At 38.9% G+C, this 27330-nt stretch overlaps 1 long non-coding RNA gene across 1 annotated transcript in view; it reads left to right on the top strand.

The window, feature by feature from the left end:
• LOC128315544 (uncharacterized) overlaps positions 1-24721 on the top strand; it is a 52665-nt gene extending 27944 nt beyond the window's left edge. The window contains exon 2 of the long non-coding RNA XR_008298393.1: positions 23621-24721. This is a non-coding gene — a long non-coding RNA (uncharacterized LOC128315544). The remainder of the gene's footprint in view (positions 1-23620) is intronic.
• Positions 24722-27330: the final 2609 nt, after the last annotated feature.

Consider the following 27330-nt stretch of genomic DNA (forward strand, 5'->3'; position numbering starts at 1 on the left):
AGCAGAGCTATGTGAGTAGATTAGGGCTTTGTATATAACCAAAAAAATGAATGCAAATATTAAAGTTATCCCAACAAAGCATCATTCTGATTCTGCCAAAGAAATAGACTTCCTCAGTGTCATGCCAATTTTTGTGTGTCACCTTGTTCTTTAAAACATGTCATTACCATGCCACCTTCATACTGATTTCCAGTAGTGTTTCTTTGAGAAAGAAAATTGAGATGGCAAACTCAAGATAAATATTATACACATACAGGAAAACACTCATCATTAAAAAAAAATTTAATCTCATTTAGACTATTTGAAGAAAAAATATTGACACCGTGAAGTAAAAGGTTTTCTTTTGACTCATCTTTCCCAAAGAGCTTTCTTCACATTTGTATATATGGTGAAGCTAAACTTAAATGCACCTATGAATGAATTGTGGTACATTACAGTAATTGCCAACTCTCAAAGCAAATTTAAGAATAAATGATGGCATGAAAATTCACTTAAGTATGCAGAAGTATTGAAAAAAGCTTACTTGATTTATAGAAATTTTATTCTGTCATTTGAAGAGGACTTTTAAAATAATAATGATAATGATAAAGAGATTCTAGTAGCTTTATTTGTCCGTTAACTATAAAGGACATCAAGAGTCCCCATTCAACAATATAACACTTATCAGAATTTCCAAGATAAACACATGACATTATTTTTCCAGCTCTGTGAAGATGTCATTTGAAGTTTTCTTTTATTTTCCAAAATATTTAAGATAAAATGTTAAGATAAAAAGTTCACATCATTTCCTATTCTTTCCAATGATAGTAAAATCTGATTATTAGCAAAAGGAGAGTATTTTCTGACAACCCACTGTTAGTGGGTTTAGAGAAAAGAGTTTGCAAATAAAGAAAATAAAACAACCAATCTCTTGCCTATGTCAGATATATTCATAGGTGTTTTGAAATAGAGGCCAGAACAAAATTGCATTTGTGAACAGATGAAGAGAATATCTTTTAAAACTTTTACTTTCTGATCTCCTGAAATGATATACAAAGCAAAATAAAGTCCGGGAATATTACACTACCTTTGGTTTAGGATTTTAAAATCTCTGAAGAAAAGAATAATTTGTTGGATTAAGTGAATAATAATAATAGATTATTTTCAAATAACCAACCTTTGCGTGTGTTTTCTTTCTCATAGCTGAGTGATCAATTCCCTTGTTTTTAGGTAGCCTACAGATATTTTCAGGGTTTAATTTTAAAATATGCCTTTATGAGATCTCTATTTTTATCAGGATTTATTGTTTTTACACACATATTTTATTGTTTTTTTAAAAATTTTAAATTCTAGTATAGTTAACGTATGGTGTTATAATAGTTTCAGGTGTACAATATAGTGAGTCAACAATTCTATACATTACTCAGTGGTCAACATGATAAGTGTACCCTTAATCCCCATCACCTATTTCACCCATTCCCCCCCTCTCCTCCCTTCACCATCAGTTTGCTCTCTACATTTAAGCATCTGTTTTTTGGTTGGTGTCTTTTTTTGTTTGTTTTGTTTCTTAAATTCCACACATGAGTGAAATCATGTGATATTTGTCTTTCTTATTGGCTGATTTATTTCACTTAGCATCATGCCCTCTGGATCCATCCATCAATGACAAGAATTCATTCTTTTTTGTGGGTGAGTAATATTCCATTGCATACATAAACCACTTCTTTACACATTCATCTATCAGTGGACACTTGGGCTACTTCTATGACTTGGCTATTGTCAATAACACTGCAGTAAACATAGGGGTCCATATATCTTTTTGAATTAGCGTTTTTGTATTCTTCGGGTAAATAACCAGTAGTGGAATTATTGGATAACATGATAGTTCTGTTTTTAATTTTTTAGGATTTTCCATGCTGTTTTCCACAGTGGCTGCACTAGTTTGCATTCCCACCAGTAGTGCACAGGGGTTTCTTTTTCTCTACATCCATGCCCTCACTTGTTGTTTCTTGGGTTTTTGATTTTAGTTATTCTGACAGGTGTGAGGTGGTATCTCATTATGGTTTTGATTTGCATTTCTCTGATGATGAGGGATGTTGAACATCTTTTCATATGTTTGTTGGCCATCTGGATGTCTTCTTTGGAGAAATGACTGCTCATGTCCTCCACACATCTTTTAATCAGATTATTTGGGGGATTTTGGTGTTGAGTTGTAGAAGTCCTTTATAGATTTTGGATACTAACCTTTTGTTAGATATGTCATTTGCAAATATCTTCTCCCATTCAGGAGGTTGCCTTTTAGTTTTGTTGATTGTTTCCTTCACTGTGCAGAAGCTTTTTATTTTGTTGAAGTCCCAACAGTTTAATTTTGCTTTTATTTCCCTAGCCTCAGGAGACATATGTAGAAAAAATGTTGTTACTGCTGATGTCAGAGAAATTACTGCCTGTGTTCTTGTCTAGGATTTTTACGGGTTCAGATCTCACATTTAAGTCCTTAATCCATCGTGGGTTTATTTTTGTGCATGGTGAAAGAAAGAGGTTCAGTTTCATTCTTTTGCATGTGGCTGTCCAGCTTTCCCAACATTATTTGTTGAAAAGACTGTCTTTTTCCCCATTGCATATTCTTGCCTCCTTTGTTGAAGATAAATTCTGACCAAAAAAGTGTGGGCTTATTTCTGGGTTTTCTATTCTGTTCCATTGATCTATGTGTCCATATTCATGCCCATACCATACTGTCTTGATTACTACACCTTTGTAGTATATCTTAAAATCCAGAATTGTGATACCTCCAGTTTTCTTCTTTTTTAAGACTGCTTTAGCTACTTAAGTTCTTTTGTGGTTTTTCAGGATATATTCTTAATTTCTGAAAAGAATTGCTTTTGTTTATAGTTATCAAGCTCAGGTTGTATGCCTGTATCAATTTATATCTTTTGGGACCCACTGTTGCATTCTGAAGTCATTGACAATGCAATCATTTTTAAGGAAATGATGAGATATCTTTGTAAGAATGCTATTCTTTGGTGACCAAGCTTGGTGATGTTTTCCTTTGATTCTTTTTCCAATCTGACCTTAAAGTCTCCATTCTTGATAACTTAATGCCTTGGGGGTTATAATTGCCATGACAAATACAACAGAAGAAAAGATGACTATGCATAATTAAGATAGATAATAGCATGGAGAAATAAATGTCTCCTATGAAGTTTGAACATGCCAAGAGATGTTTTATTCACCAGTTAACTGACTTTTCCTTTATCAAGATTCCCAAAAGTGGAACTGAAGTTAAGTGAGATTGGGATTTTAGATACAAATACTGTGAAAACAATTTTTATGCCCTGACTTTCTGCTAACTTCATGATTTTGAATAGCATCTGTGTCTATTGGGAATAATCTGAGTCTACTGTTTGAGGGTTTGCCATAAAACATGTACTGAAGAAATAAAGTGGACTATTACTATATACCATGATTTTTCTCCACGGTTTAATTTTTAAGCTACTGTGGTATGTGTACTTATTTTGAATGACACGTGGATAGGCATTGTCTTAATCTGAGACTCCATATCCATTGTTGGTAAACATTTACATTGTTAAACAGACCTCCCCCAACACTGGAGAGACAAGATAAGAATAGAATCATATATTATATATACACCATATGTCTAAATATTTAAAAGATATAAACTCAGGTATCAAACTTTTAATTAAATTTGTTCAGCCCTCCTACTTTTTCAAATATGCTTTCATACCAAAAGAGAATTTGTGCAAAGATATGATTTTTATATATTGAAAGTTGAGTAGATATGAAAGACAACTGAATTTAATCATTTTTGCCCATGTTTACATATTTTATTTATGAATCAGATTTTTTGAAAAATAATTATATACATACATATGTTATTTATTTCATAACATTTCTACTCTAATTATATTGCTGTAATCAAAATTTTTAAGTTATTTTTGTGTGTTGACAATAATGATATAAAGGATTAGAAGTATACTCATTGAATACGTCTCAGTCAAGATGTAAATTAAAGTGAATGTAAAGTATTAAAAGTAGTTTTTATATGTGATTTTAAGAAAGTATATATTTTTTCTAAAATATTAAATGTATCTCATTAAAATTAAATGCAAATGCACATTTTAATTTACATGTATCAAATGTACTAATAAAATTATTTAAATATTTTAAATTCTGTTTTAAACATTTATTTAAAAAAGTTAATTGAAACTTGTTAAATATTTATTTGTTAAAATATTCTAGCGCTCAGTACCCATCTGGTTTCCGATGTAAGGGGGCAATATTATGCCTTAGGCATGTTACCTGACTGAGCACATGTATACAAACTTATGGGTAATAGGAACTGTTTAATATTGCTAAATAATTGCAAAAGTTACCACAGGCCACTTCTGTGTACAGTAATCTAATCTGCAAGTACCTTAGAACCACAAAGAGAAATACAAAAGGATGCTGTCAGCCCTACTGGGAACTAATATTTCAGGCTGCAAAAAATTCATCGCATTTATGCTGGGAAGAAGGATTTGGTAAGTTCATTCCTTTGTCCTTTTTTCTTAATGTGCTTGCCTCCAAATCTTCTCTGCACTTAGAAGCAGTATCTCCAACGGCACACTTCACAGACTTTTCTTGAAGATACAGGGCAAGCGATGTGATGACGGGTTTCCCTGGGGCTTAAGTGGAAAGCACGTATTTAGGGCTTCAGGTGTAGCTCTGGTTTTGGAGCTGAGCTCTGCGTCCTGAGTGATGTAGGTGCTTATGTTTTCCCTGATACATTTTTATTTTCTCCTTGTGATATTCAGAGTCCTTTAAAATCGGGCCCAAGGCAGGGGTCATGGTTGCTCAGATTTCAGGCCAGAGTTTTGTTTTGTTGTGTTTGTTTCATTTGTTATTAAATATACAAAGAAATCAGTTTCGTAATCCAACATAAGGCATATTCAGCCAAGACATATATTAATGATGGAACAGGTTAAACTCACTGAAACTGGGTTTTCTCGTAGGGAAAAAGGAATTTTGGTTCCTTTCATAGACACTATTATATGGCTTGCATTTATGTAAAGTAAAATTGACATGTTTTGAAGGCAAATGGCTTTTGTGCCTACAACACGGACATTTGTAATTAATATCTGTAGATCAATATGGGGCATCGTCGAAGATTACCCTGTGTGGTCTTGAGAAAATTCTCCTCCAAGAATTCTATGTGTTTTGCAAAAATTTTGTAAAGTCATGTTTCGATTTAATTATTGATAATTAACATGATGCTAAGTACATCCTCTGCTGAGGAAAAGCCATGCTTTCATATGAAGGACAAAAAAAAAGGAAAGGATAAAAACAAACAAACAAAAAAAAGAACTAGAAAACATACCAGCAAGCCAAATGGCAAAAGTCTGGCGACTTATAAATCTGCCAAATACGTCCTGCTGCTTTACAGTGTGGCCACCTGCCAAATAGCTCTGCATTGCATCCTCAATAGGTTTGACAAAAGGAAGTGCAGAGGGACTTCACTGTAATGCTATGGCTCAATTAATAAACACTCGTTTGGAACACCTTTAATTGTTGAAATTGAGGATCCTGTCTGGTAGGAATGTGCAGTCTTGTAGCCTAACAAGAACAGAGCTAATTCTGATTAGACATTTTAAGATACCTGTTTTCAAACATCTCTTTGTTTATGACTTATGTGCTCAAGACCCGTATTTTAGTTAAAGGGCAAATAAAGTACAAGTCCTAGAGGGGTGGGTTAGTAATAAATAGAGCATAAGCACAAATTCCTTCTGTTCCACATTTGAAAAATTTATGATTTTGAATGTAAACCAAATGAATTTTTCAGGAGTAAGGCTTCCATCAGAATCTAGCGTGCTCCCATTATATTCCTGAAATCGGTTACACATAAGGTGGTCCAAATGTCCAAAGCAAACCACATCATTCTGTTGTTTTCATAATCGTAAATTAAGAGAAATCCTAAGTGAGGGGGAATAAAAGTTTTGAAGAATGGAACACTGGAGGGAAAAATAAACAAGAAAAATAATAACAAAATATTCAAAGGAATTACACAGGACAGAAATGCTTAAGCTAGAATCATGAAATATTTGTGATGGGTGTTACAAATGGACGTGTTGGAGGTGATGTAATCCAACTCTTAATTTTAGATATGAGCTAAATGAGGGCTTAATGATTCTAGTTTGGTGCTCTTACCACTGTTTGTAAACGATGTTCATTAGAAACATCTAGACAGCATGTTAAAATGCTCATTTAGAGGGGCACCTGGGTGGCGCAGTCGGTTAAGCGTCCGACTTCAGCCAGGTCACGATCTCGCGGTCCGTGAGTTCGAGCCCCGCGTCAGGCTCTGGGCTGATGGCTCAGAGCCTGGAGCCTGTTTCCGATTCTGTGTCTCCCTCTCTCTCTCTGCCCCTCCCCCGTTCATGCTCTGTCTCTCTCTGTCCCCAAAATAAATAAACGTTGAAAAAAAAATTAAAAAAAAATGCTCATTTAGAGTCACAGTGATTCATGTGTTTGGAGTGGAATAGCAGAAGACACATTTCCAATGGATGTCCTAGGTGACTCTCGGGCATGTGGTCCATAAGCTTCACTTTTAGAAACTTTTCAGGACCCTACCCTCCGCGCAGTTGATAGCACTGAAGGTCATGAAGGCTAGGAGGAAGATGGCTGAGTAGTAAAATGTAGACATGCAAGAAAATGAGCATATTAATGTTTCTCAACTGCCACAACCCCACGAAAAATGAGTGAAGAGGTGAGTGCAGAGGAGTAATTCCAAATATGATACCAGTATTTCCATTCTGACCCTTGAGGTGAGACCCTTCCATTTCCAATTCACACCCAGCGTCATTCCCCATTGCCTCCTTTATTTCTCACGTTCTATGTGTATTTGTGAGTGTGTGTTAATATCTGTCTCTCCCTCAACACCCATGGACTCCTTTCAAGGAAGCAACTGTTTTACTTTTTCACTTGTTCTTCACTGTTCTCCCCTACTCCCAGAACTGTTCACGTACAAGTATTTCATAAACAACGTACTATGAAGAAGACCTCTTCCCAGAACTTGTCTCTCAGAATGTCTTTGTATCAAGAAATCAGATACCCTTCATGTTGAAATTGAGTGGAGCTAAATACACCCACGTGCTCGTGGTCTGGGAAGGTAGTTCTAAAACAGGGATTCATACCTGAACAGATATCTATGAATGCTGAGATAGATGATCAAGGCTGGTATAACTTGTAGATCAATGCTTCTAGGTAGGACTTGAAGGCAACTGGTGAGGCCTTCTATCCACATGTGTAGACTCTAAGATATTCGTTAATGCCTAATATTCATTACTGTGAGTTAAGGCAGTTCCCTTGTTAAAATCCAAATAGTCTTGGGAAAGAGAACATATTACGTCATACTAGTATCACCAGTAATAACAAAATATCTGTTAGTTCACCGATAGTAGGTAATAGTAATGGTAGGTAATAAATATACATCAGTAAATGATGAATAAGTAAATTAACGTTTGCTGAGGGCAACTGAAATTATGCAGTTTATACAAGACTAAAGATTAAATCCAACAGCCTGTTCAGTTCTTTTGATTCCACGCTGCAGCCTAATGGAGTAGATGTTTCAGGATGGGGGAGTGGAGCAGAGACTCAGTAAGGTGGCATAGAGGAGGTGTGTGCTATTCTCAGAACTTTTTCTGTTGGCATAGAATTAGCAGTATTTACCCAGTTAAGGATATAGATAAGTGAATAAGGTCAATGTGGGCTTTCCATTAGCTATAGAAAAAATGTCACATGCACAACAGACACTTTCATAGTCCTTCCATGGCTTCTAGGAGCATCCCTAGGTGAGCGGAATTAACTGGGATGGGTGGGTATCCATGAAACAAAACTCTACACTCATTTGAATATTTGCTGTTTCACTTATTTACTTATTTATAGCACCACATCTCTCTGATAGCACAGGGAAAAGAGCTAACTTAATACATTTGTGTTTAGGGTAACAGAGAGGGGAAATAACATAACAACAGTTATGTTTACATTTCCTTTTGGAAGAAGTACCCCAATAATGGAATTACCAGGGCAATTGATCTTTCTGTATTCAGTTACTTCCCAAACTCAATTTTTTTTGGTATAAAATGTGGGTAATGATATTCCTTAATAAAATTCTTGAGGTAATTCAGTGAGGTAATATCTGTAATAGTAACATAGTTTTTGGCTCAAGCTTAGGGTTTAATTAATGGTCACTATGATTATGACATAGGTGGGCTGTAAATAATAAACAATAGCAAAAGCAATAGTGATTGTCCATATTCCATACTTCATTGAGTTGTTTAGGCAATAAATGAAGGAAACATCTTTCAGATTCTCTCTGTGAACAAGTTTTAGAATTTTCAAATATGTGGATAATTAAATTGCGTTTTAAGCAAAGAATAGAACAAATGGGTATTTGTGTTATTTTAAGAAAGTGCTGTCTAATTACTACTCATCAGCCATACTGGGAAAGTTGAAGGCTAGGTACAGAATTCAAACATCTTTCAGGTGGAATCACATCTTAAAATCCACTGGTTAGAAGCCGAACCTGAACTCTACTTTTGGTAGGCAATTAAAATATTTCTGTTCATCTTTAGGACTTGTAATGTATGAATGGTCATAAATAAGCTGGCCAAACCATAAGAGACTCTTAAAAACTGAGAATAAACTGAGGGTTTATGGGAGGTGGGAGGGAGGGGAAAGTGGGTGATGGGCATTGAGGAGGGCACCTGTTAGGATGAGCACTGCTTGTTGTATGGAAACAAATTTGACAATAAATTTCATATTAAAAAAATAAAATATTCTCTAAAAAAATAAGCTAGACATTTGAAATAAAAAACTTAGTTTAAAAACTATTCTTAGATAAATATATAAATAGTTTAAAAATGATTATGCAAACTAAAACAATTATGTAGATCTTACTTTTAGCTGAGTTTGGGCTTTATCCCCCTGTAATCAGTAGCTAGAAATTTTATAGGTAGATCTTATAAATATACTTATTCTTTTCCATAAGCCTTACTTCTGTGGAACATATCTATGGAAAGCCATTACTATATAATTCTTTTTTTTTTAATGTTTATTTATTTTTGAGAGAGAGACAATGTGTGAGCAGGGGAAGGGCAGGGAGGGGCAGAAAGAGAAGGAGACACAGAATCCAAAGCAGGCTCCAGGCTCTGAACTGTCAGCACAGAGCCTGATGGGGGGCTCGAACTCACGATCCATGAGATCATGACCTAAGTCAAAGCTGGACACTTAACTGACAGAGCCACCCAGGCACCCCAAATTTCTTTTTTTTTTTTTTTTAAGTTTTCATTTATTTGTTCACTTTGAGAGAGAGAGAAAGAGCACAAGTCGGGGAGGGGCAGAGAGAGGAAGCAGAAGTTGGACACTTAACCAACCAAGCCACCAGGAGCCCCCTATAATTCTTGCAATTGGGAATTTTTTATTGTATTTGCTATAGTGGGAAATTCTCTGAACCTTGGATCACAAGGCCTGTGATTTTATTACCATTCTACATCTAATACCAGAACGCACCAGGGTGCCTTCCTTACACTGAGACTCAAATTTTTAAAATGAGCGATATGGTTCCTATCTACTTTACAGAGTCAAATGAGATCATAAGTGTGGAATGCTTTGAAAAATCTGTAGCGTGTGGTAAAATGGAAAGTTTACCTGAGTTTGCACACCACTGAACAGAAACAGTTTGGTCCACAAGCTGATTACCATCTTCTTCTTTGCATATCAAAATCTGGCCCAGCCCACGAAGTCTTTCTTCCTTGTGTGTTTCAGCCTCAGTTATCTCATTTCTCTCTGGATTCATTTTACTTTACTTCGTGCAACTTGAGGTCCAAATTGTTTCTCCAATGCGTTGTGTCCAAGGTAAAGGCTGTACCTGACGTATGATTTTATACCTAACAGAGTCTAGCAGAGCACTTGGCACCCAGTAGGTAGTCTGTAGTGGTAAGCACGCATTTACTGGCTGATGACGAGATGTTGCCGAATTTGAAATCTCACAGCACGCAACTTTTGCCGGCAGCAAGAGAAGCTAGGGAATGTTGGGGCAATGGGAAGACAAGAGAAGAGCAAAAGTAAATGAAGAAAACTAGTAAATGGAGAAATGATGAATGAGAGAACAATGGAAAATTAATTCAAAGCCACAGGTCAAATTCAAGGCAATGTATTGAATCGGAGATTTTTAACCAAGAAATGATAATGTGTAATTTTATTAAATTTCAATTTTAAATAGAGGTCTAACAACAAAGTACCAAAAATGCAGTAAGATATGTAAAAAGGATGAGAGATGAACTACTATTTCACATGCCTGTTATGTGTCAGGGTCTGGAAAAATGCTTTATATGACCTCCAATTGAAGAGAAAGGATGTCATTTGCTGTTAAGCTAGAGAGATAGGACCAGGGTGCAAACAACTCTACTGATGATTCTTGGATTAAGACAGATGAGGCAATTCTGGGATTTAAATTTTGTGCTTTTTTTTTTTTTCCTCCTTCAATATGAGGAATTATAAATGGAGGACAAGCATATTTGCCAACGCTCACTGAAAGAGCCCAAGAAGGCTGAAAAACTAGGTAGTGACAGATACCAGGAAATATTTCTACAATTGCTGTAAAATTTGCAAGGGTCATGCACGATCTCTGCAAGTCATAAGTAAACAGAGACATCACGCTGGGTTCTTTTACTTTCTATCAAGCTCATCGAAGTAAGTAGAATAAAACAAATTACAAAGACATATTTTTGAGAAGAGATGTTTGAACAATATAATGAGAAAGCAGAACGAAAGTGAAAAGCCATGATTTTTTTTTTTTATGGGAAGGGTGACTCAAATAAATAGTCTTCTGTTTTTCTTCTAAGAAAAAGTTGAATTCTAATGGATCTTCAACTACATATCATCTTTTGGGAGCTATTATTTTTTATGTGGAGTAGTTGATAGAATGACATTTTCCTATTGAATCCAGATAAGAATAGGCCAAAACTGTAATTGTTTTCAGAAGTGGGAAGTCACCAAAAATGTATTGCAGTGGAGAATGTAAAAAAAAAAAAAAAAAGTATGTTTAAGCCAGGGGCGGGGGGAGATATAGCAGTGACATTTTGAAAGGGAATGGGGTGTCATGAAAAGTTATTTCATGATAGAGGAAAAAACTCCATTGGCTTTGATTCTCACAGCAGATTCTCTTTCCTACCAAAGTCAGTGCTATCATTGAGCCAGATACTATGCAGGTAAATTCTTGCTTTTTTCATACTTGAGTTCCAACCAATCTCAAGATTTGTTTTCACATGGACTATAAATCAGTGATGTAAAAGATACACACTAATAAATAACTTGAACCATCTAAGCTGGGAGATTTGAGATTCGAGCCAGTTGAAAAAAAAAATGCATAAGCTAGTCCAAACTTGGTGGATAGCTCTTTTATTTCCTTAAGTAAATTTTGCCAACTGCCAAATAGAAAAATTCTAATTTATTAAAGCTTGAATGAATAATTCACTCTCAGACACTGAATGATCCAAAACAAACAAGCCAGTTTGTATATTTAGTTATATGAACTTCTAAATGTCTTTCTTCATAAATCTAATGCTTTGCTGAAGTTAAAAAAAGCAGTGTTGACCCCTAAGGGCCCCACCATCAATTATCTCCCACTGCAGACATCATGTCTTCCTGTTATTCTCCAGAATTTGTTTCCTCGTTATGGCGCTGTAAGTATTTGATCAGTTTGTTCTCTATTATGTCTGTAGGACTCTTCAGTAGGCATTGACCGATCTTTGGTACAGTCTCAGTAGGTTTTTCTAGGACATTGTGATGCTTCTGTAAAGATGTTCTGTAAATATGTTATTTATTTTCTAATATAAATCTGTGGTAGATATTAACGTCTTCAGCTTTACTGATGAGGAGATTGAACTTCAGGCAGGTTGATTCATGGACAAGATCATTTCGGTCCCAAGTGCTGCACTCATTATGCTCCGTGAGGGTAGGGATGATATCTTTTTCTCTTTCACTGCTTCACCGCCAGTTCCTACCGCAGACATGGCTGCCGAGTGAGCACTCAGTGAACACTGGTGAAAGAATGAATTGGAGTAAGATTTCACCTCAAGTCTGTACACGTCTAGAGCCATGGATTCACCCACTGCAGAAGTGGTTTCTGGGTTCCCAAGATCAATCCTTGCACATGAATTTTTAAGTCTTGGTGGTTACATGTGCACTATCCTCTATCCCATACCCTATACTGGCCTACTGAAGCCAGATTAGAAGCTAACTGAGAGTAGGTCCCATTAGTTTACATTTCTAGTAAATGAAGCATTCCTTGGTTGGCCCACAATAAATACTTACTATTTGATTGAGAACTGATGCTAAAGTTTAATCTATTACAGAGCATTGTCTGTTTCACTAAAGCAATATTTCTATCACTGTTCCCTGGCATGCTTCGTTCTTCTGTTATAATGACTGACAATCAAAATCATGATTATACTACCAGGATATGCTTGGTGTTAATGTTTCATTTTTTCTTCTTTATTCCCAGACATTTGTAGTGGTCAAACTTTCAAATCCTTGGAAAGGTGAACTGCCTATTTGTGGCAGGCTCCGTATTTTTGTTACGTACCCCACAACTCTTAAACAAATACAGAAATCCAAGGCACTCAGATTGAAAAATGAACATTTCCCACATTTAAAAGAGAAAGAGTTACATGTTTTTGAAGTTACATACATTCTTTATCCCATTCGTAAGATCCAGAACCTATGGCTGGGCACAAAACAAGAGATTTTATACTATTCTGCTTATGGGTCTTCATTGTTTTTGCTTTTTTTTTTCCACCCTCCCACCCCCACCCCATCCCCTCTGCTCTTTTTTTTCTTCATAGTTTTGTGCTAACTTCAGAGCCGCAGGCATGTCATGGATCATAGATTTATATATATGAGCTAAGAGCAGGAATGCTAAAATGATTTCTTTCTCAGGCCTTTAAGATAGATGGTAGGTCAAGACACTTGAGTTCATAGCCAAACATACTAAGGCACAGAGCAACATGGCAGCAATTTGAGTTGTGAGTGCCAAAAGTGCTTGTTCAGCACTAACGAGAAATTGGAGAACAGGATCAGTATAATCTCATATTCTTATTAAATTAAAAAAAACCACAGAGTAGTGCCAAGTTTATGACATGAACTGACAAGACCAAAAAACCAAAACAAAACCAAACCCAAAACAAGACACACACAACTCAGTTTTTCTAATCCTTCACCCTCAGTTTGCAGGCGTATGAAAGAATAAAAATAACCCCATGCCATGAGTTATAGATGAAGTATCCACCTTTAGCTTGGAATTTCCTGGCATTTTTCAGCTTGTGACATAGACCTGATGTGATTAAACAAAGGTTTTTCTCCAAATTTAAAGTTTTCTTTTCAGAGCTGAACCTAATACGCTTTTTTTTTTTTTTTTTAACGGGAGCAGATGCCTCTGTTTTCTGAGCTGGCCACCAGACTCAGAGGGATAAATGAAAAGTGGAGCCCTGTTCTGCTGGAGGCTTAGAAAATAGTCCACCATATTTGCCTTTCAAAATTGCAGACTATTCCCAAGCTCCCCAGAGGCAGAGCCCATGTTCCTCTACAGGATGAGGCTGGGACAGAGAGTGGCTTCCCTTGGACAGGATTTCCCTTGGACTCACTTGGAGGAGTCCCCTGAGGAAGCCAGCCTTGGGTCCACGCTCACCCAGTGAACCATAGCAACACTCTTTCCAAGAGAGAAAGAAAGGGGGTTGGAGGGTACCTCTTATAGGAAAGTACAGAGTTGTCAAAATTACTATTGTTATTTTCTTTTTCCTAATGAGAGAATTGAACTAGAGAAATAGGGAGGCAGTGCTGAACTGAGTGAAACTGTAAACTCTCCTGGGAATCTCCTGGGCATACCTGGGTCTGTGTCCTAGGGCACAGGCATCCGAGATTCTTTGCATCCTTGGCAATTTTGTGGGATAGGTCAGGTAGGGATGGGTTACAGGGCAAGCCCCTGGTATGCAAAGCCCTTTATTTACCCTAAGGTGGTTATTGTCACCATCACTGAAGAGCAAGAATTAGGCTAAGGCATCTGGGCCTGAACAACCAACAACAAATAATGGAGGGGGGGGGGGGGCGGAGAAGAGGACCAGGGACAAACTTTACTCCAGTCCCTCCTTCTGTATGGAGAATGAAGGGAGCAGGGAAATTCTCCTTTCCTTTCAGCTGCTATGGTCTCAAACATACAGTGTTAAGTATGTGATCTAAATTGTTCTGGGAAAGACTCCTTGCCTCTAAACTGTCTCATTGTTGACATACCCTTACAAATGTATTTATAGTAATAATTCTTTAAAAAATTTTTATTTTATTTTATTTTGTTTTGTTTTATTTTATTTTAGAGAGAGAGCACAAGCAGGGAAAGGGGGCAGCGGGAGAGAGAGGGAATCTTAAATAGTCTTGAAGCTCAGTGAGGAACCCAACTCTGGGCTCAATCCCATGACCTGAGCTGAAATCAAGAGTTGGACACCCAACCCACTGAGCCACCCAGGCACCCCAGTAGTAAATAATTCCTTAATAATAATTTAAATAATTAATGATAATGAATTTAATAATTAAATAATAATTCAGTAAATAATTCTGGTGAGGGTTGGAAGAAGGGGACTCATATCTTAGGGTAGATTCATTTAATAAAGTTATTTTCTCTACCTGTATACCAACTGCACAAAGGAAAGTAAGGTATTGATTGATCGGGCGATTGAGGATTTGTTTCAGCAGCCTATGGCTGGGAACTTGAAGAATTCTTGCCCCAGTGATATGACCATGCATACATCACCAAGCTTCCCGGGCTCACAATATGTGTATACACATGAAGGTGTTGGCCAACTTGGATGATCCCTAAAGTTCTTCCTAGGTCTGATATTCTACACTCTAATGGGGTACTGCTTTTTGAGAATGGGGAAGGGCACAAGAGGTCATGTGGGCAGGGAGCTATGGAGTAGTGCTGAGCGTTTAAAATATGTGGTTTTCTATTGATAAGGACCACATTTCTCTAAAAAGCATGTTTTTGATTGGAATCTGTACTTATTTATCTGTGAGACGTGTTTCTTTTTTTTTTTTAATGTTTATTTATTTTTTTGAGAGACAGAAAGCACGCGAACAACTGAGGAGGGACAGAGAGGCAGAGGGAGAGAGAAATCACAAGCTGACTCCACGCTGTCAGTGCAGAGCTCGATGTGGGGCTCAAACTCACAAACCCCGAGATCACGACCTGAGCTGAATCCAAGAGTCAGATGTTTAGCTGACTGAGCCATCCAGGTGCCCCAAGGGTTTGTTATTTACAGAGAAACACCATTCACAGCACAGTTTGGTACAAGTGTGTGTCCTTGTGTTATTTGGTCACTGTCTTGTTGTGGCTCTTCTAAAGCCTATCCCACTTACAATGTAAATTTTTACTAGTTAGTTCACAGATTCTTGACTTTATGGGCTATAATGACTATAGTTAAATACGTATTAAGACACATTAAAACCTCCCATTAAGAAAAGCACGATGAATGGAAAATTGTTTTGCACCAAAATAAACTTTTATTAAAGTTAAATAAACTTACTTGGTTTCACCACCCACTTACTTTTCTGAATACTAATAAGCCACCCATTCAATAAAGAAATTGTGTATGAAGATGTTCCATCAGGAACTGCAGGGTGCTTTGAGAATTCAACCACCACAGATCATATGGTTCTTGACCCAGTTCAAACGGAATAGCATAGATGTTGTGCTAAAAAGTGCTAGAATTGATTTGAGCCCGTTCTCTCATAGTTAACCTGTAAAAGCTTTTTGAAGCCTCTAGAATATGAAAGGTGGAGGTCCACGGAAGCAGCCCAATGTACCAACACCATCACAGACAGTCTGTAACTCTGGAAAATGTTGACAGCATTAAGGAATTAACCATGGAAAAATAATTGCAAGTTTCCCCACTAGCTTTAGAAAATGATCCAGGGCCAGGAAGAGTAATGGAGTCTCTCCCGAAGGAAGTGAAGTGTGAGGGAGAGAAGTTTGACAGAAGAGCAGAATAACAGCAGTGGGGGATCATTGGTGACACAAGTCAGAATTAGCCGTTCCCTTTCCATGTTCCTCAAGTTCTTCTTGGGGGCCTGTTACAGCAGTTACCAATTATCTATAATACATTCAGCTACGGACACGAGCATCTCCCCAATGCCCTGATGCCTCCTCAAACAAGGGAACAGGGTCATATGTTTCCGTACCCTCCATACCTACTGTTGCAAACATCGACATGCTGATCATTGAAGCCACTTGTGTCTTTATGCCTCTGAACCATCTCGCCCGCCTACTTGAAGTTTTCACTCAGTACAGTAATTGTCTCAAACTTCACACAGCAACACAGAAGTCTCCACCTCTCTCCCAGGTCTGCTGCTTCTCCATTACGGTAGTTGGCATAACTGTCCACCTGGTTGCTCAGCCCAGCCCCCAATAGCTGTCCTTGATTCTCCTTGCCATTTACTCCTCGTCTTCCGATTCTTCAGCATTACTGCAAAACATACCCTGAAGCCATCTCCTCTTCTCCATTTCTAATGGTTGCTTTAATTCAAGCCGGCTTGGCCATGGTGGTTGCATGTCCCCAGCTTCCACGCTTCTGTTCTAGCCCAAATCAGTCTCCAGGTACATCACAACTGGGCTAAATCCTCCACCGGATTCCTACGGCACTTAGAATAACATCCCAAATTATCTGGGGTTACAAAGCCTTGCGTGCCCTGGCATGTCGTACATCTTAAACTTCTTCTTGTACCACTCTGCCCGTCACTCGCCATGCTTCAGTCACACAGGGTTGCTGTCTATTTTTGAACACGAGATTCAGTCATTCACTTGCTCTTTCTGGAACAGCCAGTGCTCTGCCCCAGGGGGCCTGGCTCCTTCGGGTCAGTCTGGTATCAGTCTAAATGTCTGTTTTTCAGTGAGGTCTTACGTGACCTCCTACCTAAATATGCACCCACCCTAACACCCCTGATCTCTACTGTATCATCATGTTTTGATGTGATTTGGAGCATTTTTTCCCTTGTAAATATTATGGCTTGTTCATTTTCCTTCCACACTTGTTTGTCGTTTGCTTTCTGTCATGTCATTCCCTCCTTGCTAGAATGGAAGGTCCACGTAAGCAAAAATCTTGCCCATTTTGCTCTTCATCGCAGTCCTAGTCCAGAACAAGGGCCAGGGCACAGCAGCTCTCCACGAATAATTGATGATGGAATAAACGAACCCATATCTACATTTCCAGGTGCATTCCTGAACTCCACCTTTAGTGAGAGGCATATAATACCCCTGTTGTTATGGAAATGGATGAAGGTGGTGAGGGAAGACATGAAAAGTAGAAAAGATGGTTGGTCTCAGTTCCCTTACTTGTCTTGCCCACCCACCACCAGACACAGAGCATGTGGGAAGTGGCCTATATGGGAATGCTGGGAGGTTGGAGCACCCCTTCCTCATTCCACTTTTCTTGGTATCATGGCCTGATAAATGACATTAGAAGTTGAAGATGAAAAAGGTCCCTGTCCAGAGCTGGTCAGGAGTTGTTTAACTGGGCTTACCATTAGCATTGGTTTAGATCAAACTGAGGGTGCCTTAGTAGGCTGACCTTTTTCCTGGAGCTCTGGGGAATTGGGAAATGGCCTGGGTGCATTTAAAGGTTTCTCTGATACGTGCTCACACACACACACACACACACACACACACACACACACACACACACATACACACCACCCTGGCATATGCTTTGGGATATACCAAGACTCTCAGATATCGAAAAGCTTGAAATATATTTGGGAAGGGACAACGTATCTACAAGGAGAATGAGATTATTTATTTATTTATTTATTTATTTATTTATTTATTTATTGTAATGTTTTATTTATTTTTGAGAGAGAGAGAGAGAGAGAGCATGAGCAGGGGAAGGACACAGAGAGAGGGAGACACAGAATCCAAAGCAGGCTCCACGCTCCCAGCTGTCAGCACACAGCCTGACGTGGGGTTCGAACCCACAAATTGTGAGATCATGACCTGAGCTGAAGTCGGATGCTTAGCCAACTGAGCCACTCAGGCACCCCTGAGATTATTTAAAGAAAAGACTTAAGAAATATTAAGCAATGTAAAAATATATGCAAACATGACAAGTGAGGGTTAAAGACACTAATGACTTCAGAAGCAAGGAGAGATGACTGTGAGTATAAATGATGAGAGAGGTTTTCATCCACAGTTTACCAAGCATAGGGGATGCAGTGAGGCTGGGAGAAAATAGCTTTTCCAATAGACTGGAACTCAATATTCATCAAATTTTTCTTTTTTTGCAAGGTACTGTGAGATCCAAAGTTGAATCGCATTCAATTAGCAGCAATTAACCAACATATCATTTAAATTTTAAAATAATAGGCTAAAGGATAAAATGTTTTTATATTCTTTACTACGGTTTTTATAAGAAAAAAGAATGACTCCCAGCTCTATTTGCCCATTTGCAGATTTATATCTGTCTGTTGATGTTTCCGAGCCTGATTTTCAGACACAGATTAAATAGGTCCTTCTTTCTTCTTTTCACGTATGTTGCATTTCTTTTTCCCTTTAGCAACCAGTAGGAAAAAGAAGCTTACCCCAGTCACATTTCTTTTCTTTTAAGTTTACCAGTTGTAATGAAAATCTTGGAAAGAAAAACTTGAAACCAATTTTTTAAACGAGATGGCAGGGTTATCTGGTGATTTTTATTCTCTGTGCTCTCGGTGTCACCCAAGATCATAGTGTGCATAAGTGCACACAATTATGGGTGCATAATTGGGAACGAGGTCCTGACTTGCCGCAGTGTCTCGGGCAAGTTTTGGGAATGTGCTTTGGGCGGCTCTCCACAGCTTTTCTGTAAGATGCTGGCCCTCTTCTAAGAGTTCCCTTTCACAGCTGCATGGGCTTTTTCAAATCATTAGAGAATACTGCTAGATTCGTCTAGCATCTTCACACAGCGCTCTTTAGGACTCTATAGCTCTGAATTAATATAACTTCCAAAAGGGAGATCCTTGTGCCTTGAAAAAATGCAAAGCACAGGCAGAACAAAGTGATTTGGTTGATAGAAGCTCTCCTCTGAAAAAGACAATGCAAATCTGCTCTTTGATTCTCTAGACAAATTTGATACATTTCAGTTTTCATTCATTTGCAGTTCCTCAGTAGGGAAATTTTTATCGCAGATTAGTGGGATGAGAGTTTCTAGGGTCATCCCTGAACAAGACATTTGCTGGTTGAATAGCCGTTACAGCTGAATTCTCTATCAGAAAGAGTGCAGTAGGCAGCTGAATATTTTATTGCCCTTTCTCAGTCTAGTTAACAAGGGAGAATAATCCATTGGGAAGTGCATAAATACATATTCAACTTATACTGTAGAAATTTTGAAAGCGTTTCTGGAAATGCCATGGGCACTTTATGGATTGGGGACTCTTTCAATTTGCAAATTTAACATTTATATCATAACCATGAAATTTTTGATGACCTTGGGAAAAAAACTCACTTGTTTCTCAAAACTTGTGTCTGAAATGAGTTGGCTTCATGAAACTCCCCTTTATGGGGAGACAATTTTATAAAATCTAGGACTTACAGTTGAATTGAGACCATTTATATCCTAAATCATATTTATTTATACCTGGCATATATTTTCTGGCTTAGACATGTCTTTTATGATCTCTAATCTGTAAGGACTAAGCGTACAGAAAGTGCATAGGATTGCATCCAGAGCTTATGTTACTTACGGTACATTGCATTATTTGATTCTCACAGGGTAAAATGAGAAGTACCTGGGGCCCCTGCTGCATGTATAACTGATCTATTCTGACAGCCGCCACCTCTTAAGACAACCACTAAGATACGTGCTATTAATTCTTACCATAGCTCAGCACAATTTGCTAGTTTCCAATATTATTCATTCCATGGAATTTCTTTATTTACATATAATATAATGACAGTCCTATTTATTACTACCTCCTGGAGATGTTTCAGACAAAAGCTTTATTTATATAACAAGAACACTGCTTCATTTTTATGAGAGTTTCTTTTCCTTTGTGTGGTCCTCCAAATACAAGGTATACGTTGCAAATCAAAAATACCTTTGGTACAACAAACCCATTTAGTTGAAACAGAAGCTCAAGAAAAATAGCAATTAACTACAATGGGATTACTGTGATATATTACATATTATGTAGAATACAATATAAATATTATATATGTATGTATATATATATATACACATATATATACATATATACATATACATATATACATATACATATATATACATATTTTATATACATATACATATATATACATATACATATATATATATACATATTTTTTCTCTCTTCTTCTGTCCTATAGTGGTGAATATAAGTTAAAATTCAATCCAGGTATAAAAAGGAACACTTGTTTATGTAAAACCTTACTTGCTAATCTTAAATTAAATTTGCTTGCTTATCTTAAATTGACATGTATTAACCTTAAAATGCAAGATCATTAGGTATTCTTAATTCATGAAAATCATGGATTTACATCATCAAAGAACTGGAAGGTGGAGGGAAGGAACTCTTTGATAGAAGACAGCTGATGTGACCAGTCTTAATATTTCTGTATTTCAAGACCCTAAGAGATATTTTGGTTCAAGAGTTCCTATGTAGTGTCAAGCTTATGTTTGAGGAGAGTGGTGTCATTTCAATTGTTTCTATAATTCAACAGTTTTAGTTCCCAAGTCTTCCAAATTTGGGGGGGCCAACATTCCTTTAACTGTGAACAAGAAGAAATAGAACTTCTATTTCACAAAGCTTTTCTTCCCGTTAAGCCTTTCATATTTTTATTAGATATGAGACAATATAGCCAGTCTGTAAGCTACATATCATTTCTATTTCAGAGGCGAGGAAACTGGGACTTGGAAAAGCAAAACAAATGCGCACAGTCACGGTTATGAAACAAAGCTGGGATTTAAATGTAGGTCTCTCTGATTATAAAACCCATGCTGTGTCTCCTGTGGGATGCTGCCAGTGACTCCAGAGCCTTTTGCTTTCTTCCATTATTCTCAGTCCTTTAAAAATTTAATCATTCTTTGACATCTCTCTGAATGTGCTCTGAAGTTTCCAAGTCCTGGTTGAGCGTGGGGCCTAGCTCTGGGAGGACCCCTCCACTAAGGGGCAAGTCCATTTCTGGAGCAACTTCCTACGTTTTCAGCAAAATGTGGTTGAGATGAATATCCAGGTCAGGCTTAAAGTGGAGCAGGGAGGATAACAGATGGCCCACTGGGCACATCTGTGGCCCAAGGAGTGTGGGTGTGTTAGCTTGAGCTATTGTGTTTGTAACTATACGTGGAGCCAGAAGGGGCCAGGGTGGGTCTAAGGGAAACTGAGACTTACTTGCATTTGTCTGAGGAGGTGAGGAGTTGGTGGCCACAAGTTGATTTCCCTGTGGGTTTATTTGGCCTAAGGGGAGGGTGGAGGTATTCCGAGAGTCTTTGTGTGGTAGAAAGGTCCCTTAACATCCTCGTCCAGGGTATTTGAGTAAAACTGAAGAAGTGGGAAGGTCTCCGTGAGATCATGAGAGGAGTGGATAAAGGGATTTGTAGTGACTAAGGGTGACGTGGTTCGGTGATGGGATGATCTCTCCACTCTGGGAGGACAGCACGCCCTGGTGACACTACAGCCGGCAGCATTGGGTGCACTGGACCTGTTTCCAGGAGCACCAAGGGCAACATCAGCAATGGCGGTAAAGTAGCATTTTGGTGAGGGGTATAAGAGCATAAGGAAAGAATGCGCTAGAGCCTACAGACCATTACATGGGCATACTTAAGGCAGCTTCGCCGATTCCCAGAAACATCCAGAACAGACTTCGAAGAGACTCCACTGGAGTGTGTATGCGAGTGAGAGATTTGGGTTATTTCTTTTAACTCTTAACCTGACCACACCTGCAACTATGATACATTGAACTACCAGAGTATTTGGATCATGAGTTATGAAGACTGTTACACCTCTCAAAGCAAAACTTCGGTGTCGCAGAAATTAGTGACTGGAAGTTTGTTAAGAATTCAAGTAAACCAGAGATGCCTGGGTGGCTCGGTTGGTTGAGAGTCCAACTCTTGATTTTGGCTCAGGTCATCATCCTAGGCTCACGGGATAGAGCCCCACATTGGGCTCCGTGCTGAACGTGGAGACTGCTTAAGATTTGCTCTCTTTATTTCTCTGTCTCTCTCTCTCTCTGTGTCTCCTTTTGCCTTTTCTGCCCCACTGGTGCTCTCTCTGTCTCTCTCAAATGAAAAAGTGCTGAACATGAAGACTGCTTAAGATTCGCTGTCTTAATTTCTCTCTCTCTCTCTCTGTCTCCTTTTGCCTTTCTCCCCCACTGGTGCTGTCTCTCTCACTCTCTCAAATAAAAAAGTAAAAATTAAGAAGGAAAAAAATTCAAGTAAAGCCAGAGGATTATGGATTTCTGCGTTGCAGAAGAGGACCCACCGTTTTCTGGCTACAAGTTGGCATTGGTGATATAAAGAAATCACAGCTCATGGGATTTCTAGCACTCTGTTCTAAAAGCATTACTCAGCTGCTGCTTCCCCTGTGTCTTCCACATTCCTTTCAGAGGAGAAGGAGTTTCCACTGTTAAGTTAGTATTTTTAAGACACCCAGACCAACAGTTTTGTCTGCTTTCTGCCTTATGGCTTATGTAACCAGAAATTATGACAGTGGCAGAGCGTGCTAATGAAGAAAACACCTTCGAATCTGCAGCTCTTGCTTTCAAGCTTTTTTTTTTTTTTTCTTTTTATCCTCATTGATTCCAAATTCTTCCCCTGTGGTTTCTGTGTAGGAAAGTTATTTCCTAATCTGTTGTTTTGGACCTTAAATATTTAATAGAGTGCAGCTTCAATCATCTTATTGGAAATTCTGTTGAATGTTTGAGAAGTTTATCTGGCCTGTGTCCTGTTGAGTCAGCATCAGGACCCCTACTACCTCGGGAAGCCTGGGTGGCTCAGTTGGTTAAGCATCTGACTCTGGATTCCAGCTCAGGTCATGATCTCATGGTTCATGAGATGGAGCCCCGAGTCGAGCTCTGTGCTGACAGTGCAGAGCCTGCTTAGGATTCTCTCTCTCCCTCTCTCTCTGCCCCCCACCCACCCATTTGTGCACATTCTCTCTCTCTCTCTCTCTCTCTCTCTCTCTTTCTCAAAATAAATAAACATTAAGAAAAAAAGACAATACCTCTGTGAAGAATTCAGCAATTATAGATTCAATAGAAAACCTCAAGTAAGGAGGAAGAGAAAAAGTTGAAATGCAACAGAGTATGTGTGTGTGTGGAAACCCATGCGGTATGTCTCCCTTCTCGGTTCCAGGCAAAGCTTGGAACCGTTAGTCACATTTGAACACACATCCCTGAAAACAGGACTAAAAGGAGATATGGATACTTGGAGTATCCGAGACCAGGCCTTTAGAAATATGAGGGAGAAATCCATAGCTAGCTAGACAATGGTAAATTATTGTAGGATACAAGTGAAATGGCTATTAATTTCCATTGTACTTCATGATGGAAAAAAATTCAAGTCTCTCTCTCTCTTTTAAGGAAAGAAAGAAAGACACCTAACCCACTGTTTCTCAAAGTGTGTTCTGGGAAATATCAATTCTGCCAGATGCTGACTAGAAACAAGTTTGTTGGCCAAATAAGTTTGGGAAACACTGTTACATAAGGACAGTCACATTTCTGCACCCCTGGAATTCTCAAGAGTTTAATAAACAAATAGACTCTGTGACTCCCCCAGTGGAGAATATAGCTCACATGCACTCGACTTTTTCTGTGAGGTCAGTTTTAGGGCTAGTGAAACCACTTTGAGTTGGCTCACTGGAGAGCCACTTATTAGATGAGACTTATCCCAGGAAATTATAGGATCAAGAAACCTAACAGAAGAACGATGTGTTCCCACTGAAACCGTTGGTACATTCAACACGGACAGTATTCTTCACGGCGAAGTCTCGAAGTTATTTACATCTGAAGAAAATCATTTCCAACAAGTTATCTAGAACGAATGTTCCTGAAACATGAGGTACTGCTTCGGTGCTCATAACTGCGCTCTAGAGAGTCAAGCTTGAAACTACAACTGTACAACCGGCTTGAAGAACTTACTGTGCCCTCCTTAGGAGATTTCAGGAACACAGATGATGGGTAAGGATTTTTTTCACACCATGATAGCAGAAGAGAAGAATTAGCATGTGTGATGTAAGTGCCTGACATTAAGCTTTTGGTTGCGGAGGCATCCGTTTCACAGACTTCCATCTTGAATCAGTGATTACCAGCTGTGTGGCAGGGCCACTGGCAACACAACCAGATGAGGAACCAGACCCCTAGGTTCCCCTTCTAGAAAGCTCTCATGAACCTAGATAACTGACCGCCTGAGTCACCCCGCTTATTCCTTTCCATGCCCTAATTCCAGTTTCTACGTTTAAAAATTTTCCCAGAGTGGGGCGCCTGGGTGGCTCAGTCGGTTGAGCATCCGACTTCAGCTCAGGTCCCGATCTCACGGTCCGTGAGTTCGAGCCCCGCGTCAGGCTCTGGGCTGATGGCTCAGAGCCTGGAGCCTGCTTCCGATTCTGTGTCTCCCTCTCTCTCTGCCCCTCCCCCATTCATGCTCTGTCTCTCTCTGTCTCAAAAATAAATAAACATTAAAAATTTTCCCAGAGTGAATCTGCGAAGCCCTCAACCCCAGTAGAGGTGGAGACCCTGACTGGCACTCTCTCTATCTTTCTCTGCTGTGACCTAACTGTGTGGCCCATATACTGTATACTGTAGGTGTGCTGTATGCTCTCTAGGAACCGTGGGTAATAAATCTTGTCCTTCAAAATTCCCTGATAGGTATCCACTTTGGTGCATCCTGCAATCACCGTAACCTCAGGGACTGGTCCAGCCACGTTGGCTTCAGTTGGGGGAGGCCCGGTGGAGGATCACCCCGAATAGTCTGGTCCAGGTGAACCCCCTAGGCACTTCTAGCTAACAGCACTGTTATCAATAGGCTGAGATTGACAAAACAGCATGATGATAAATAACATAAATTAGGCATGCTCTCTTTATATTGGAGTCAGTCTCTCTGTTTGAAAGCTAACATTTTCAGCTGCCCATTCTCGGGGCATACCCCTTGGGGCTGACATGGATTTCCAAGTTCCTCTTGGGGCCTGGCCAAAAAGACTTTGTCCCAGGTGCTGTGTGCCATGCGGGACTCAAGACTCACCTACCAGGGAATTTGCAAACAAAGCTTTAAGGAAAAAACTTGATGGTGTCAAAAGGCAAGTGAAGTGGAAATTTATTTTAAAAATCCATTATTTAAAACATTCTAACTCAGGGGCGTCTGGGTGGTTCCGTCAGTTAAGCGTCCAACTTCAGCTCAGGTCATGATCTCATGGTTTGTGGGTTCGAGCTCCATGTTGGGCTCTGTGCCAACAGCTGGGAGCCTGAAGCCTGCTTTGGATTCTGCGTCTCCCTCTCTCTCTGCCCCTCCCCTGCTTGCACACACACACACACACACACACACTCTCTCTCTCTCTCCAAAATAAATCAACATTAAAAAAATTTTAAAAAGGGGCGCCTGGGTGGCTCAGTTGGTTAAGCGTCCAACTTCGGCTCAGGTCATGATCTCGCGGTCTGTGAGTTCGAGCCCTGCGTCGGGCTCTGGGCTGATGGCTCAGAGCCTGGAGCCTGCTTCCGATTCTGTGTCTCCCTTTCTCTCTGCCCCTCCCCGTTCATGCTCTGTCTCTCTCTGTCTCAAAAATAAATAAACTTAAAAAAAATTTTTTTTAAAGGATCAGACTTTATGACCCTTTTTCAAAAAAATAAATAAATATTCTAACTCAAGCAGTGATAATTAAGAAACGTTCAGAAAATCAGGCAAATGTGCTCTCTAAAAACAATACAGGAGGGAGACTTCTACAGGCATCTTCTTCTCCCAGCTCGCAGGCTGGGACCTTGAGAGGCATAAATAGTGCTTAGCTTGGAGAAAGTGTGACAATCCCAGGTAGGAGCACCAGCAGGGGCCATGGATCCTTCTTCCTGGGCACTTCACCAGGAAGCTCCAAAGACAACGTTCCCCATCATTTTAAAGGCCCTGAGTGCACTATCAGAAATTCACTAGAGGAAAAGCCAGGAAAGCCACTTACATCATCAACCTTTCCCTCATTATGGTTTTCTATTTTTTTCCCCCTCCCAGGTTGAAATGTAATATAAAAACCAGATAGAGTATAGCAAAGGATGATCCAGGTATGTAACTAATTCCTAAAACTTCAGACCTTTAGGTCTTTCACTTTATTACAGGGGAATAAAAAGGAAGACAAAAACTAGGTTTTACAGACAGTTCGTAATTAACTACAATTATGGCCATTTTCCATACTCACAATGTCACTCTTAGAGCCACTTAGGCTTTGTCTTACATTTTGCCAGAGTTTTGTGCTATAAAAAATTGCAGGTCACATAAAGTTTTAATTTTGAATCACAAGGAAGAATGTTTGATGATTGTAGAATCATTACTTAAAAACAATTAGTGCTGGCTAAAACTGGAACAAAGGAAGAAACAGATACTCAAATATCTTTGGAGATGTTTTTGGTACTGAAAACAGTTGTGATAAATGTTGTGACTGAAGATCAGATCTCTGTCTAATATTTTTAATGGAAATTAAGAGAATACTTTAATACCCTTGCTTATCAGTTTTCATTGATCTTTCTAAATGTAAAGACTTGAAAGGCTGTTGACATCTAAGAGTGAATAATACAAGTATATTTGAGTTTCCACACATTTCACGCTTCACCAAGTGAGAATGTTTCAGGTGATGACATCTCTGGTCAAGGAATACAGAATACTCAAATTGATGGACCATTTGATTTTAAATGTAAGCATAACATAAGGGAGTAGGGACACAGTTCACAATTGCTTTTATATCACTCAAGAAGTCCTGAACTCAGGCTTTGGATAAGTAAGTGAGCAAGAGACAGAGAAAGGCGAGGTGTAGGGTCCATTCTTCAAAGACCTTATGGTCTAGCTGAGGGAAGAAACAGGAGTCCGTGGAAAGTAAAACTATTAACAAAAAGAGTAAATGTAGAAGGCAAGATGACTAATAAAGACCTGGCTTACTGACGGAGCTCAGAGGCGAGACAGAGGACTTCACAGAAGTTGTGGGATTTGAATCTGACATGAGGCTCCAGAAGATTGCAAGGGTTGGAGAGGACCTATCTGACCCCATGCACCATACCCCGTGAGGGAGAATGAGACCTGCCTGAAAAAGATTGCAACATCG

The sequence above is a fragment of the Acinonyx jubatus genome, chromosome B2, assembly GCF_027475565.1.
Source record: "Acinonyx jubatus isolate Ajub_Pintada_27869175 chromosome B2, VMU_Ajub_asm_v1.0, whole genome shotgun sequence".
NCBI lineage: Eukaryota > Metazoa > Chordata > Mammalia > Carnivora > Felidae > Acinonyx > Acinonyx jubatus.